Below are 15,932 nucleotides of genomic sequence, written 5' to 3' on the forward strand. Positions count from 1 at the left end.
CCCCTGCAGGTCTATAGCCAGCACTGGTGTGTTGACCCCTAAACGTATGCTGCAGGGTGTGTGTGTGAGAGTGTGTGTATTAATATTCAGTCTGCAGGCAGGGGAAGAGGAAAGGAAAGCACAGACGGATTAAAGTAAACTGCTCTGAGTTAAAGCAGAATAAATTAATTCAGAAAAAACATTTTTATTTTATTTTTTAACACATTGATTAGCTCAGATGGGTAGTAAAGTTATTCAGACCCATACATTAACAAGCTTGATGCATTAATTTTTTTTTGCCAAAAAATGTACTTTTTTTCCACTGTGTTTATAAAGATTAGAATTTAATTTCTTTAATAAAATCACATTTAAATAAATGTTAAAATGCAGTAACAATATAGGAAACCAATTACAATCAATGCATTGGAATAAATCCATATAAAAAGTCATTTAAAAGATTTTTCATTTTAATTTAAATCAATAACAGTAAAAGGAAGGAAAGACAAGAAAGAAAAATAGAGGCAGTGAAAGGAAAGATTTGAGGAAACAAGAGAACGAACGAGGAAAAGTGGGGATCTCTTCATCGCTCCCCAAGGCAACGCCCCTCCTCCATCTTCACGCTCCGCTGACACTGATTGACAGCCACCAACCCCCTACTCACACATGCACACCCACCGGTGACTAAACATGTACACTAAATATAAACCGAAAGCCTCTGGATGTTTGTTGAGGGGGCTTTTGGTTGCCTCTCTGGGCACCTGTATTTGTGTTTGTCTGCCTGTGTTGTAGAGTCTGAAAGTATCTGAAAAACTCACTGTGGATTTATTTTTGTGGAACATCGTTAGCTGTTTACAGACAGTTAACAGCATGTTCCTACTTATAGTCAAGTTCAGGGTGTTTGCCGTTTACTCTAAAACAGGATTCATTGGAGAAATTCCAATAGTCAACAACCTGGAAGATGATACATGTTGTTTGGCTTTATTGTCCACAATCAAGCCTTTTTGCAGTATCTGAGGTGACAGCAGATAGTTGGCCGGATCAGTAGTTTGCTGTAGTGGTGGATGATTATTCGGATTTTAATTTAATTTAGGATTTTTGCTGAAATCCTACATTTTAGCATTCTTTATAAGGAAAACAAGATTGAGATAAAATTATTAGTTTTTTGAATTCAGTTTTTGCTACAGTGCACCTGAACTTGATGATTCATGATTTGGTTCAGGTAGAGCCAAGATGACGGAAAGACTCAAAAATAACTTGTAATAATTTTTCCAATCGTAAAACTAAGAGGTGTCATTAACCCTCAGGTATGGTGGTCAACTTTTGGTGCAATCCGGCAGAAAAGTCACTTGGCTGTTCTTCAACTCCCCATTGCTCTCTCCATGGCAACTGTGCAGGGTTATACTTGAGTCCGTTACCACTTGGACCTTTTTGTTAGCGCCATCTGTGCCAACAGAGATCCTACAGTGAAAGGTGCAGGCCAGCATGGACTGTATGTTGCTCTGATATTTAGGGATGGGTATCGAAAACCGGTTCTTGTTGAGAACCGGTTCCCACTGTTTCAATTCCTTGGAATCGTTTGCCACTTTTAAAAACGATTCCCGATAAGATTCCAGTCGCCCCGAATGACGTCATCACGTTGAGTAGCGTCTTTTACCCAGTAGGAAACACGGCGCCTGAGCGGCACAAACGCTCAAAAGTTTGGTTACACTTTATGAGAAAGGATGACAACAGGGCAACGTGCAATACTTGCAAAGTAGAGATTTCATCAAAGGGAGGAAACACTACGAATATGCAAAAGCATTTTGCTCAAAAAACACGCGATTGCTTTCAACGAATGTCGTGTTTTTGATCCGCTCCGGACTAGCGAAGCTCAACCCAGCAGCAGCGGTAGCGTTTCCACGTCCTCTCCCGTTAATACTGCAGGTAACTAATCAATTAGCATTGCATATTATGTTAGCGCGATTTACCTTATTACAAAACCTGCTATTACTGTGCGTTGCATTTAGATAACCATGATGAGAGAGACAGAGTCTGGCTGGCTCAGATGCTGGCAGTTCTCGCTGCAGTCTACCGGTAGCGTCTCCTTTCAGGCCAGGATAGACGAATGTCACCGAGCAGTGACTAAGTTTGTGGTCAAAGGCTTGCACCCATTTGCCACAGCAGATGCCCCCGATTTCACTTTGGTAAGTGAATGTGTTTAATTGTAGGCAGGACATTACTGGATATTCTTGTGTAATTGCTACAGAATAATTTATGTTAAACTTTGTTATTGCTACAAGAGAATATTTATTTTATTATTTTACATATACATTTTTTTTCCTGGGGACCCTGTGACACCCCATTGAAGAGCCGTAGGCTGTGGATCTCTTAAGATCTCACTGTTTGGTTTGTAAGGCCATGTTACTCCAAAATTTCTATCTTGTTCAAAGAGAAGATATAAAAAACAGTTCTAAGCTAATCGACTTTAGTGTTCTCCTTTTTTTTTTAAAAAAGAATCGATAAGAGAATCGATAAGGAATCGAATCGTTAAACAGAATCGAAAATGGAATCGGAATCGTTAAAATCTTATCAATACCCATCCCTACTGATATTTGAGGTAATGGAAAATAGGATTTAAAAAAAAAACACCATAATGATCTCTAACAAAAAATAATCATGATTGTGTTTTTTGCCACCAGAGCAGCACTGTTTCATTCTTCATTGTTCTTGAGGAGCACAGGTATTAGATTGCTAAACCCTAAATGCTTTCCGAACCCATTCTTAATCCTAGATTTGATCTCAATCAATGAAGAAGTCTCTGTATGTGCTTTCCATTTACTTCCTGATTGTATGGGCCCAATACAGTGCACTTGCAAGCAGTGTTTGAACAAAATAAAATATACAGCAGATACACAGACATTTTCTTATATTCTTTTTTCTTTCTGTATGACGGCATAGAGATTGGGTATCCCCAATATGGTTATTTCAGACACAGAAGCCCCACCAACCTCCTGTCAAAATAAAAGAAAGTGGGAAGGAGCTAAAAGATGTAGTAGGAATACTGCACTAAGGCCAAATATTAGATAAAGAAGGCTTATTCTGACCTCTGAATCATGCAAAGTTTCTTTAGTAAAATCCAAGAATAAAAATATGGAGCTGACATTTAAATAAATCGGTTTTAAGGAAACATTTGGTGACAACTGGAGGGCAGTGATGATGACAAGTTGCATCGCAAAAGGGACAAGTAAAATTCAAATCCTAAATCTCCTCTAATACTAAAAAACAAAGCAAAAAACCCCTGGGCAACAAGTGTTAAAGTAAATATCAAAACAGATCCAATGATGTGGTTTTCTGTATGCACTGCAAATTTGAATTTGCTTAACAAACCAGTTTAATGGTTTTGAATAAGCACTTGGAGTACAGTGAAGTGCTTTGTCAGCTTTGATGGTGTAGATTTGTATTCTTTACATTTTATCCCCCCCAAAAATGGGCGATCAGTGAGTGGAATTTGATTTCCATGTGTCATGTGAAGGCTGTGTACAGGCAGGAGTGGTAGTAGGAGGACCCAATGTGCAGACACTCGTAGGCAGATTTATTGCTAGAACTAGCAAAACTGGGAATACAAATACTAAACTGAAAACAACAATAACCTGACCTGGCAACCGGACAGAACACAGCACCATGAGGGTATGAGAGTAGATCATAACACAGACACAGAGAAACACAGGGCTTAAATACACAGAGGGAGCAATCAGGGAATGGGTAACAGGAGGGAAACACAGCTGGGGCAAATCAGGCCTAACGAGACAAAGGAAGCAAAACCAGACGCATTTACATGAGACACAGACTTTCAAAGTAAAACAGGAAACACAACACAGAGATGCGAACTTGACAAGGGGATACAGCTGACAGGGGAGACAGAGCAACTAGAGAACACAGAGACATAAACCATAAGACAGAACTCTAACAAAGAAACCAAAGACTAGAAATGATAAATAATATAATAAACTCAAAACCCTGGGTCAACGACCCAGGCATCCTAACACCATGTACATTATTCTCCTGCAGTTCTTCTCTTGTTACGTTAATGACGAGTGAGAAAATGACTACAGGACAGGCAGCTGTCCGAGTATTTCAGTTTCAGTTATTTGCCTTCAAATGGTTGTGCTGATGTAAAGTGAATAAATTAATCTGTGTCACCGCAATCAGTTATAATTGTGTCCAGTAGTTTTCTCATCAGACATCTGACTAATAGGCTCTATTATTATGTGAGTAATGTAATGATGTAGCTGTGATGTAGAAATTGGATAAGGATGATTAGATGAATGAATTCCATACTGAAGCAATAATGAGACCTTTTTAAAATTTGTATCAAGTAAATTGTCTCTGAGGTAGCAATAATAATATGATGGTAAGAATAACTGATTAGTCATTACATTAATACTAATCCAAAGGTGATTTCTAATGTTATTTTTTAATATTATTTAATTTTTAAAAATCATCATAATCATTAGCTGTAGCCCTACATGTTATTTCCAGGGCCGACAACTAATACTGGGAAGGTTTTACTGGTACCAGTGGACATTTCCACAGCAGGTAACACTTCAGAATCCTTCTCAAGACTTCCTGTTTGATGGGCCAGTCAAATTCAAATAATCAAAATCCATCTTTTTCTCTTCACATGGACTCTTTGCCAGTGTGCAACTAAAGCTGCTGCGACATAATAGACCGAGGTTTCGAAGCATACTACAAATGGAAACCAGAAAGCTTCAACCTTTAAATGTCAGAGTTAAAAACCTAGTAAAAATTAATGCTATTAATTCTCCAGTCTTTTTATATTTCCTGTTGCTTGTAGCACCTGTTTTCCTGGTTTTAGAAATTTGGGAACACAGAAAACCATATATTAACACAAAAGCCCAGGGTCTATGACACTACAGAACATCGGGGTTTTGCTGTAAGTGGATAAACTTGTGCCTCCATAACAAACACTTCTAATGTCACCTTCTGAACTTGTTGTTATGTCTGCTGACTATAAACTGCCAACACCTGCGTCTGACGTCTCTGAGCTCTTTGAATGCAGAGGTCCTACTTTCATCATGGCTCTCTATGAAATTGCACCAAAAACCTGTGCTGTGATTGGTCCTTTTTGAATGTCAAGGAGCTTCTGCGGTGTGAGTGAAGGGGCTCTTGACCATGTGAGAGAACATGTTGGATAAAAGGCTGATTGTGGGTAATCAACGTGTTTGATTCCCTCATTAGCAATGCCTGCGTTATCCCCCATTTCTTTGGTGGCCTCGATCTGCACGCCAGGTCAACATGCTATTGACCTTTGACCTTAAATTGCACCCTGTTAAATTTCTTTTTACACCTACACGTACACACCCAGCCTTTGTTCCAGGGGTCACACTGTTGACCCCCAGTTGCCAGACGCTCCCTGTTTGTTTCCTGCTTCAATACACAACTCACACATGCTGGGCTATTTGTGTGTGTGTGTGTGTGTGTGTGTGTGTGTGTGTGTGTGTGTGTGTGTGTGGGAGGAGGAGGAGGTCTGAGGGTGATGACTGATGATGGTGAAGAAAGAGGCTCCCTCTGTCTGTTAACACCCATAAACTAGCAATCTGTCACCCTTACACCGTGTGTGTGTGTGTGTGTGTGTGTCTCATGCTGGCCGGTCGCTGCTTCGTCTCGAGGGACGGCAGTTGGAAAGCCTGTGGCTTCTGTCTTGATTGGTCACGGATGTCACACACATACACAGACACACACATGCACACAAAGAGGCGTGCTGTGTGCGGTGACAGGGTTGCGGTGTCCTCACAGCAGCAGATGTGTCTGAGCTTTGATGAGTCTTCAGTGTCTGTCGGGCAACAAAAGTCCTCACTTTCAGTCAAATCAACGTTCTTATTACAAAGAATAAACATCAGCTGACTGAGCTCACTGCACAAAGATCCAGAAAGGAGAATATCCTAATATTAATAATGAGGGAGAAAAAACAATCCTTTCATTAAAATGACAAAAAACCCAATGGCTGCAATAATGCTGCTCAGTTGTTAAAGTGGCAGTTTAAATGTTCTGTGATAAATACTAATCAATTTTATGTCAAACGGTCTGGGAACAATACATTTCAATATAAGTCTAGCCAACAAAATTCCTTTTTTCCCAGCTTGTCATTATATCCCTTTTTGTGCATGTTTTGAAATATTTAGACAGTACATGTGATACCCTTATTAAACTTATTGCACTTCATCACCATGGGCAGTCTCCAGGTGACAAGTGTAATAGTTACACTTTTTTACAATTTTTAGTCAACAGACAGTTGATGTGGCTCAAGTCATGCATAGAAACGGAAACAGATTGTTTGTCACGTTCGTAGTTTTGTCTAATGGGACCAACTAATGATTCAAAGAACATAGTGGCCATTTTTACGATAGCTATCTTGAATTTGTAAATTACTCATGTTTTTTATCAAAAGAGTGATGATTAAAAAAAGTGCCAGTTGTGTTTTTTGTATCCCTTTGCAAGGTTTTCAGTAGAATGTCACATTACCTTCTGCAGTGTCACATTGGAAGTAGGACGAACTCTTCCTCAAAGTAACCTTGCTGCCTCCACATAATTTTATTCTAATAACATCATGTTACAAAGTTACAAATGATCTTAGGCTGAACCAGCGTATTCCTTTTTACAGTGATTGCAACTTCTGCAGCACCCATAAGAAACACCAGCATAAGTGGTACTCAAGACAAGGTATTAAGCCTTAAACATAGGGAATAAAAAAATGTCTGCGATGCATAATTGAGTCAAGGTTAGTTATTTGTGATAAGTGGATGAGAAATCAACAGATAAAACTGCCGTTAGCCAGCATTTTGTATGTTTGATGAATGTGTCTATATGAGAAGCTTATGTCCCCATTCTTTATCTGACATGCTCAGCTCTGATTCATCACAGTCGAGCCGGGTGTGGGCAGATATACTCTGAAACATATGCCTTCAGGATAGTGGGTGTGTGCATCACACTGGGAGGCAAATTGTAAAGTGCTGTATAAATGCAGCCATTAACGCAGAAAGTTTAATCTTCAGGCTCGCTTTTAGTGTTCCATATGGCAGGGTCAAAGCCTCTATCTGGTAAAACACATTTTCACATGCTGTACCGTGCTCTACGTGACTCATAAATGGATATGTGAAACAGGAAATGACCCTTTAATGCACCTGAACCTTAAATTTGCTTATTTCTCACAGGTGTAATCAAATATATACAAACAACAACAGAGGCTAAAATTAATGTGCAAGGAAATGGAAAAAATGCCCAGAAGGGTTTAGTGATTGCCTAAATTACATGCATAAATACTTGAAATGTGCAATTCACTTGTATTTTTATTTTTATTCCTATTTATTCTATTTATCCCCTTCGTATATTTTATTTATATTGTCTCTGTATTTATATATATGTGTGTGTGTATAACTCTGTAACTTCTGTCGGTGCTGTGCTTTTTTGGAAATCGAATTTCCCAGAGGAACCCACCCGAGGGATTAATAAAGTTCTATCTTATCTTATCTTATCTTAAATATAGAAAAAGAACAGCAAGGTTACACTTTTATTAACCAAAACAAAATTAATAAGCACAAGAAAACAGAAGCACAGGCTCTTAAAGTATTAAAACATTAAATAGTACTCAAGGCAACCACAACCTTTTTTTTTAATGCGTATTATACCATGTATTTACCTGTACTGTGGGTGGATGCTGTACAAACAATTTCATATGTTTACATAACCAGCTTCGTACAATCCATTTTTACACTGAGACTGGACTCCTCATTGGACACAGTAATTATGAATGGAGGGAAAAGGAGGTGATATAATTCTACGGGGTTAAACACCGACGCTCTGTCAGGTGCTGCTTGTGTCACAGATCAACACACAGGATGTCCCACCACCATTGTAGCCTGGTGGCGGCAGTGGCGTGTCTAGAAAATTTTTGTTGGGGGGGCCAGGTAGGGGCACAGATTTGGAGAAGGGTGGCAGATTTAATTGGCAGATAATGTTTTAAAAAAAAATTCTACCAACCCTTAACCATAATTCAATAATCCTATAAACCTAATAACCAAATGCACTTTTAACTCTTATTAGAATGAGATTTTAACCACTACGGTGCAAAGTTTTTAGATACTGCGTTGATAAAGTACAAGAGATACAATCAGTGCTTTGTCAGTGTTTACTCAGCATTCAAGGACAGCAATATTTGCATAGTATTTTTACTGACATATACTGCACATATGTTTTGGGCAAAAACATTTTTGAATATTAAAATACGAACATTTGTAGCAAACAATTGACAAATTAGCCAATGCCAATGCAAAACTTTATCTGCCTGTTAAAAAAAGAAGATAATCTTCTCACAAACTGGTGTTTGATTTTGAAACAGGAAAAAAGTGGAGAAACAACTGAAAAGACTAATATTTGAATAAAACCTGGGTCTGGGTGCAATTCCCCCCTCCAGGGGCAAGGGTACCTAGACCCGGTTTGTAGAGTACGCTTGGGGAGTGTGATTGTGTGTACAGCGTCTCTTTATGTCTGTCTCCACGTTGGTTGAGTGTGGAGTGAGTGCATATGAGAGCATGAGGGTGGGAATGGATGTTTGTGTCTGTGTGTGCCTGTATGTCTGTGTCTATATGTCAGGTTGGGTATCAGACGCCACCTCTCTGGGGACACCTCAGGCCCTCCAAGGTTTGGAGGCCTATCTCCACCCACCACCACTTCCCCTGCCGGTGGCGGACTCCCTCAGGTGTCGGTGCGTTGGTGGTTCTTTGTGTCTGGGGGTGGGCGTCCGGGTACACACCGGCTCACTCCTTGGCGGCCGCTTGTCGGGGCCTGGGGCCTGGGGCTCGCTCGGGCCCCTTTGGAGGTGGGGTGCCCCCGGCCTCTCGGCCTGGGGCTCGGTCACTCAGGCGCAGCTGGGGGCCGGCGGAGCCCACGGGCGCGTCACTGCAACTCCCCCTGACTTCTGCTCCGCGGCTGCTGGGCGAGCCCTCATCTGGGACTCTCCTCAGCTCTTACTGGAACAGTGGCGCGGCTGCCCCTCTGTTGGTCTTCCATGGTCTCTTGTGTTCTGGGGGCCTCTGGATGTCTGAAGTTTTGATCTCCTCCATACCCGCTTCATACCCTGGAGGACGGGGCTGTGGCCCCCCCACACTCCCTAGCAGATCATTACATGGAGAAACCTTTGGAATGCAAGCATGCTGATCCACACAGGTATGCACACATGGGTATTCACAGACGCGGACTAAAGCTTTCTTGGCTGCTGCCTCAAAGCACACTGTGCGCTGTCTATCTTGCGTGCTGCACAATATCGTTTATTATTTAGTAAATACTGATATCTATGACTAGCTAGTTTATTGTGATGGTGCTTTGTTTTCTCTATTATTATGTTGCTCTTTGTTGTTTGCTGTCTCCTCTGTTTGTTTTTTTTGTTTGTTTTTTTTTTTTTCTCCATACAGGTGACCCAGGAGTTCTTTTTTTTTTTTTCTCTCTCTTCCCCCCCCTTCTCACCGTCTCTTCTCCCCTTTGGTTTTCTTTCTTTCTCTCCCCCTCTTTCTCTCATTCATTCCCCCTGTCCTATTTATTAAAAAAAAAAAAAAAAAAAATGACAAAGGATGAACTGAAGCTCTGCCATCACGTAATGTCGCATACTGCTGTTTCTGATGTCATTTAAGGAAAAAAAAAAAAAAAAAAAAAAAAGAATAAAACCTGAAAGCAAGTAAATACTTTCTATGCTGCCTTATGGTAAACTTTGGTAATATTGATAAAGAACAACACTGGCTGATGATGAAATACATTCAGCTGGCATGGTGACACTGCCAGTATTAACCTGCAGGGCTGGACTGGGACAGAAAATCGGGCATTTTGACTACAGACCGACCCACCAGGTGTTAAAGCCATAAAGCCTTTGAATGAAAACAAACCCTGTTGTGACAGTGATGTACAGTCTTTTTGGTATATGTATGATTTCTATACATTTTACGTCAGATAAAAACTTTGGTTGTAAGATTTAGATAATTATTTAATAAAAGCGAGATATTTTAAATGAGAATAAGAAAGAAAAGTATTTCTTTGTGCCCCCTTTCCCTGTTAATGCCCTACCTGGCCCCCTGGCAAAACTTTGCTAGACCCGCCCCTGCACAGTTACCAGCTGTCAGCTACATAAAAAAGGATCCTGGTGGGTGGTCTTCACGTTTCCCTCTCACCAGATATCCAAACCGACATCATGACCAGCAGGTTTACAGCTGTGGCTCCAGCAAACATCAGCTGATACTAGAAATTAATATTAAATAAATTCTAACAACAGCTGATCAAGCTTAAACGTGCTGCTGTTGTTTAGCGCAACATCTGCTGGTTTCATCTTTCTGGCGCAAAGTGGGCGATAAACAAACAAGAGAGAAAAGCCGATCAGCTGATCATCGATCAGTTTCATGATTGAAGTAGCAACAGGAGAGGCAGGATGAGAGAAGAGGCAGCTGTGCAGCGTAAAGACAGAATAAATCCAGCTTTGTGTCTTTTTCCATTCTAGCTGAAGTTCGGGACAAACTGCGTCTCTTCTCAGCTCAATACGAAACGCGTAATATTTTCTCTGATTGAGGGACCATTCCATTTTTTTAAGGAGCCGTTGGCAACTCTACTAACTAACCTTATGAATAAAATAAAGTTCACTATCAGTAACATCATAGCAACCGAACAGCTGTATAAAAACTCCAAGCTGGCTAGAACGCAGTATGAGTTATTGCAACTGACAGTAAAAAGTCAGCACAACGAAAATAAACTCCACCTAAACTTAGTTCATATCTGACCCAGATAGACTGCAGGTCATAACTTCTTACCTGAAGTTCAGTTCACCTGACACTCGGACTGGCGGCTGCCTCGGGGCTCTCCTCCTGCCTCCCCTTCCCTCATCCACCTGCTGCCTCTGTGGAAGCCCCGCCATAGCCACCACCAAACAACGGAGTTATTGCTACACATCGACCTGCATCTGGCCAATCCACCACCTCTCATTGTTCATGCCGTTACAAAAAAAATAAAAAATAAGTCAAATAAGCCCGATGGCCAGTCCAGCTATGTTAACCTGCAACCAAATCTGCAGCTCCATACAGCAATGTTACGACTTAGATTACATCTTATAACTCATAACTCTTATGTTAGCTGCCCTCAGTAGCATACTGTCTGAAATATTCCACAGCTGCAATAATTCTTTAAGTGTTATTTTTCCTTGGTATTCTAATTTCGCCGAAGTTTACTAAACTCAACAAACTTAATATTACTTACCGGGACATTTATTCTGTCCTCATTTTCTTTCACCGAAAAATTGTTTCCTGCAGTGCCGTCTTTCGCGCTTGGCTCTCCTACCTTTGCTAACGTGATGCACATAGCGCAGAAGCCGATGCTGCATTCACTTACACTCGGATATCTGAGCGTCACCGTGAAAACATAATCGGACATTTGATATTTGATTGAATTTTATTGTTTTGCCTTTGGGGTGGCACCTGGGGTGGCCAGTCTGGTTGGGGGGGGGGTGGCCTGTGCCCCCCCAGGCCACCCCGCTGGACACGCCATTGGGTGGCGGGACATCCATTGTAGCATTGTATCAATTTTTTTTTACACATTGACAGTGTTAAGTCAAATTGTTGAATGTTGTCATTGTGTTTCTTAAATTTGTAAAGTCTTAGTTCAAGCAGTAGGATCAAAGAGATTCCTTTGGCTGGAGAGGTGGTCAGGATCAATTTGGTGCTGGGGGAGGCTGACGTGGGTTTTATTGTAGATACAGTACATCCTATCTCAAAGTTTCTTGTGTTGTAAGCTTCCTGCTTTTATGAGCCTTTTGGTGAGCAGAAGGTCACACAAACGCACCCCCATGACACACACACACACACACACACACACACACACACACACACACACACACAGTTCCTTGTCTTAAAACCATTGGGGGGTTTTACGGTGGGAGGTCCTTGTGCTGTGATGTGTATTGTAACTGTCATGTCAATAAAAAGGCTACGAGGAGAGCTGCTCTTTGAAGGATTTGGGCTAGAGACAGGTGATGAGCATTATGCTCCACCGCCTGGTTCTGACCAACCTCTCCCTCGCTAGCGAGTAAAAGACCGGTTGAAGATGTTCTGTCTTGTTTTTTGTTCTTCATGAGGAATAAGTCTCTAAACTAGCGGGGCCTGTGGAAACACAGACCCAACAGACAGGTTTAGGACTAACCTAAACCTATCAATATAGATGGATTAATTATAGTCACAGTCACAATTATTGTCACGGTCTGGCTGGCAGACCGTGGGGAGATGGGGAAATAGGACCCAAACGCCGGACTCTTCAGTGCAACAGTGTTTATTTACAAGGTGGTGAAGTAAACAACAATAAATCCCCAGTTTCCCAGACTCCCGTGTAGTGTCTTCTTCCCAAAAGTCCCCGTGTAGTGCTCTCTGCCCCAGTGTCCCTGCACTCCCCGTGCTCACTGCTCCTTCTTGTCCCACACTCCTCCTGAGGGGAAAACAATAGAGGCAGCCGTTACAACTTATCCCAGCAGGCATACACTCACACTTGACTTGACTTGCTTGAAGACTGCCGTGTAGTCAAACGCAATAATCCAGCATCGGTGGTAGCTCCATCGCTCATCTAAATAGCTCCCCCGACGAGCCCAGATGAGGAGCAGGTGTGCGGCCAGGACTTCGGGTGTGGCCAGCCCTCAAGTTAGACCACGCCCCCAGGGCTGAAGGTGCCTGTAACTTGGCCACAGCAGAAAGGCAATACACACACATACCTGCCTACATACAGATGTGCACAGGGGCAGTGCAGACAACACACCAAATAATAATAATAATAATAATAATAATAATAATAATAATAACAACAACAACAACAACAACAACAACAACAACAACAACAACAGTCATCATCCCCACTGCCCACGGACCCCGAGTCCCCAGAGCCACTCAGACTAAGACTAACCAAAATTATTTAATTTGAGGCTAATATTTTTCAAAATCAACTTTTTTTTTTATAACATTCATGCGATGAGTGGTGACTGAGAGACTCTTTCCACTATTCCCTTAACTCACTGCATCATGGTAAAGATGGCAAAGGACACCTCAGAACAATAGAAAATACGGTATCTGTACTAATGGGATTGAGTGGTTTCACAGTATAGTCAGGTTGTCAGGTTGGAGCGGTGGGTAAACACAACACTGGACTTAACCCAGGAGTCTGCTGCTCTCTGTTTATTTTACCAATCACTGCTCCATAGCCTCATAGGACTGCTGTTTATGTATTTATCTTTAACCATGACTGTATCACAACCTGAAACACATATTGTAACCATGGCAAAGAAAGGCTGCTGTTCATTTGTTGTCATAAACGAAAACTTTACTGTATGTCACTTTTGAAACATGACAAAATAGTACATCTATCATCTTCCTTTTTTGGCCCTTAAACTTGATCAAACAGATATGTGACACATTCAGTCATTTATATCAGTGATACACCATGACACTATCTGTTGGAGTATGCCTGCCACGAGACCTCTGAAGGTTTCTACAGATGCCATTGCTTTTGTATACCGTGTTCTCAAGATGTTCTTAACAGATCCTTTTAGGTCCTGTAGGTTGCGCTTTGGTTCTCAAACACCTTGTTTGAGTGTTGCTGTTTTTTTGGTTTATTCCATTTTGGACACTAAACATTGCTGAGCAAGACAACCCTACAAAAATGTCACCTGCATCACTTGTGAAAAAAAAGGCATGATGCTAATATTTAGGGGAACCATACCTTCTATTTCTGACCAAGTTGACTAAGTTGACTATAAAAGCCTGTTTGGGTTGTTTATCTCATTTTCCTTGCATTCTGTTTTTTAGTATGTCCCTTATCTCTCACACCTTGAAATGTGGCGTTATTCTGTGAGCAGTCAGAATGTTTTGGCTTGTTGATATATAGTATAAGTGTCTATATTAATAATGAATGTGTTTCAAGTTAACCTGACTTTTAGGTTTGCGGTATTTGCTCTAGGTTACTGCTTTCATGTTGTAAAGCAGTTACACACAGTTTGTTTTAATATTGTTCCTGAAATATTTATGCTGTGCTTTTGAAGCCTGGCTTAGAGGAATAAGTGAAAACATCACGTTTTCAACATGTGTAGAAATGTTAGCAAAGAGTCTCCTTCTATGAACCTGGTTTGATTCAAAAGGTTTTAAAATACAACACATAAATACACGCCCTCTTTCTTACACACACACACACACACACACACACACACACACACACACACACACACACACACACACACACACACACACACAGTGTGACAGTATTTGTCAAGCTTTGACAGAAAATGTGATAAGATGTCAGTCGATCTGTCTGCACAGCCCCCATCCTGTCACACACTCAGGATCAGAGGGGTCTCAGTGTTTATACTTTCAGATCAGGAGCGTGACAGGAGAGGTTTCCCCTGAGATGTGGAGACTGAAAGAAGAAAAGTGAAAGATAGAAAATGAAGAGCGCCAAAAGATGGACAGAATGTGGGTGTGTGGCCCCCTGTTGGTAGATTCAAAAATGTGAGGTCATTAGATTTGGCATAGAAATGATAAATTAAGTTTTTTTCGCTGGCCAAAGATTCACATTTTTTTCAATAACTGTCAAGCTACCATTAGTGAAAGGAAACCCTTGCTGCAGATGTTGGATTGTTAAAAGCCTTTTTAAAACTTTTTACTGAGATGGTTTAGACCATGGAGGCGAATATCAATTTCACTAAGGCCCATACCGGGAAATGAGAATCACGTCAAGATCTGGGCATGTACAGTTTATTGATATTTTAAATTTATTATGAAATGCGTGTTCCAGATCGGTTTCTCTCATCCAGTTTGCTCAAGATAAAGCCCTAAACAACTCCACAAAGAGTACAAACCTAATTCCGCTGTGTAAAATGTACATAAAGACAGTGTGATGATTTGCAGATCTCATAAACTCATCCTTTATTCACAGACAAAAATAGAAATTTGGTTTTCAACATAAGGTAGGTACAAAAAAGATACCAGTTGTTTCTTTGCGCCTGGCAAAGGTCGCTTGGACCTTAAAGTTATCATTTAATAAAAAATAATGGTAATAGAGACAGTGTGTGGAGGTTATATATATATATGTGTATTTATAAAGATTTTTCTTTTTAATGGAATTAGTGGCTGTTGTCTAGAAAGGCACAAGAAAGGCATACATAGGTTTTAGATCAGTATGTGGGCCCATCCAGATAATGTCTTCTTTAGTGAAGTACTTGCATCCCATGTGGAAAAGAAATAGTAAAAACTTATATGTGATTACTCCTGAAAGTGGCCACTATCATGAGTAAATCATATAAGGCTTACATGATTTACTCATGAAAGTGGCCACTTTCTCATTACTTTCATACATTGTTTTAGTAAGTATCCAAAACATACAAGTTTCATTATATAATTTTTTAAGGGATCTTATATCTGTTTTCACTCTTATATGCTTTTCATACAAGTTTCACACAAGACAGATACAAACTTTATAAGATTTATATATATCTTTTCCATATGGGATACTTCATTAAGACAGTTCTAAACTGCATACTGGAGGTATTACAACAGTATGGCTTTGTAATAGAAATATCCAAGCGATGATCTGGCCAGATCTTCCTTAAACTAAAAACAACTGGCTCACTATAAAGCAAAAAAAAAAAAAAAATCTCTCGTTGAGCACTTAGGGATTTGCAAATCCTCATATAGGCTTCAGGTAACACATAAGAAGCTTTTCACCAGCATGAAAATGGCAGGTACTGGCAGAATGGGCCATTTGATGTAATAAAATACATCCCAATGTCAAAGCAAAATAATGAGTCTTTCATTTTATTCTTGTACATATTTCAATATCAGATCTTTGCATGCTTGTTAAAATTCAGAGGGAAAACTTATTGGTCATGTGGATTA

General features: G+C 40.5%; 1 protein-coding gene across 1 annotated transcript in view; it reads left to right on the forward strand.

Annotated features, from left to right (window-relative positions):
- dcc (DCC netrin 1 receptor) overlaps positions 1 to 15,932 on the forward strand; it is a 375,235-nt gene that overhangs the window by 79,250 nt on the left and 280,053 nt on the right. The window lies entirely within an intron of this gene.

This window comes from Aulonocara sp. 'chitande type north' Nkhata Bay, linkage group LG7, assembly GCF_057382095.1.
Source record: "Aulonocara sp. 'chitande type north' Nkhata Bay isolate Kocher_YH1m ecotype deep benthic linkage group LG7, A_spYH_male_GT1.1, whole genome shotgun sequence".
In the NCBI taxonomy this organism is placed as follows: domain Eukaryota; kingdom Metazoa; phylum Chordata; class Actinopteri; order Cichliformes; family Cichlidae; genus Aulonocara; species Aulonocara sp. 'chitande type north' Nkhata Bay.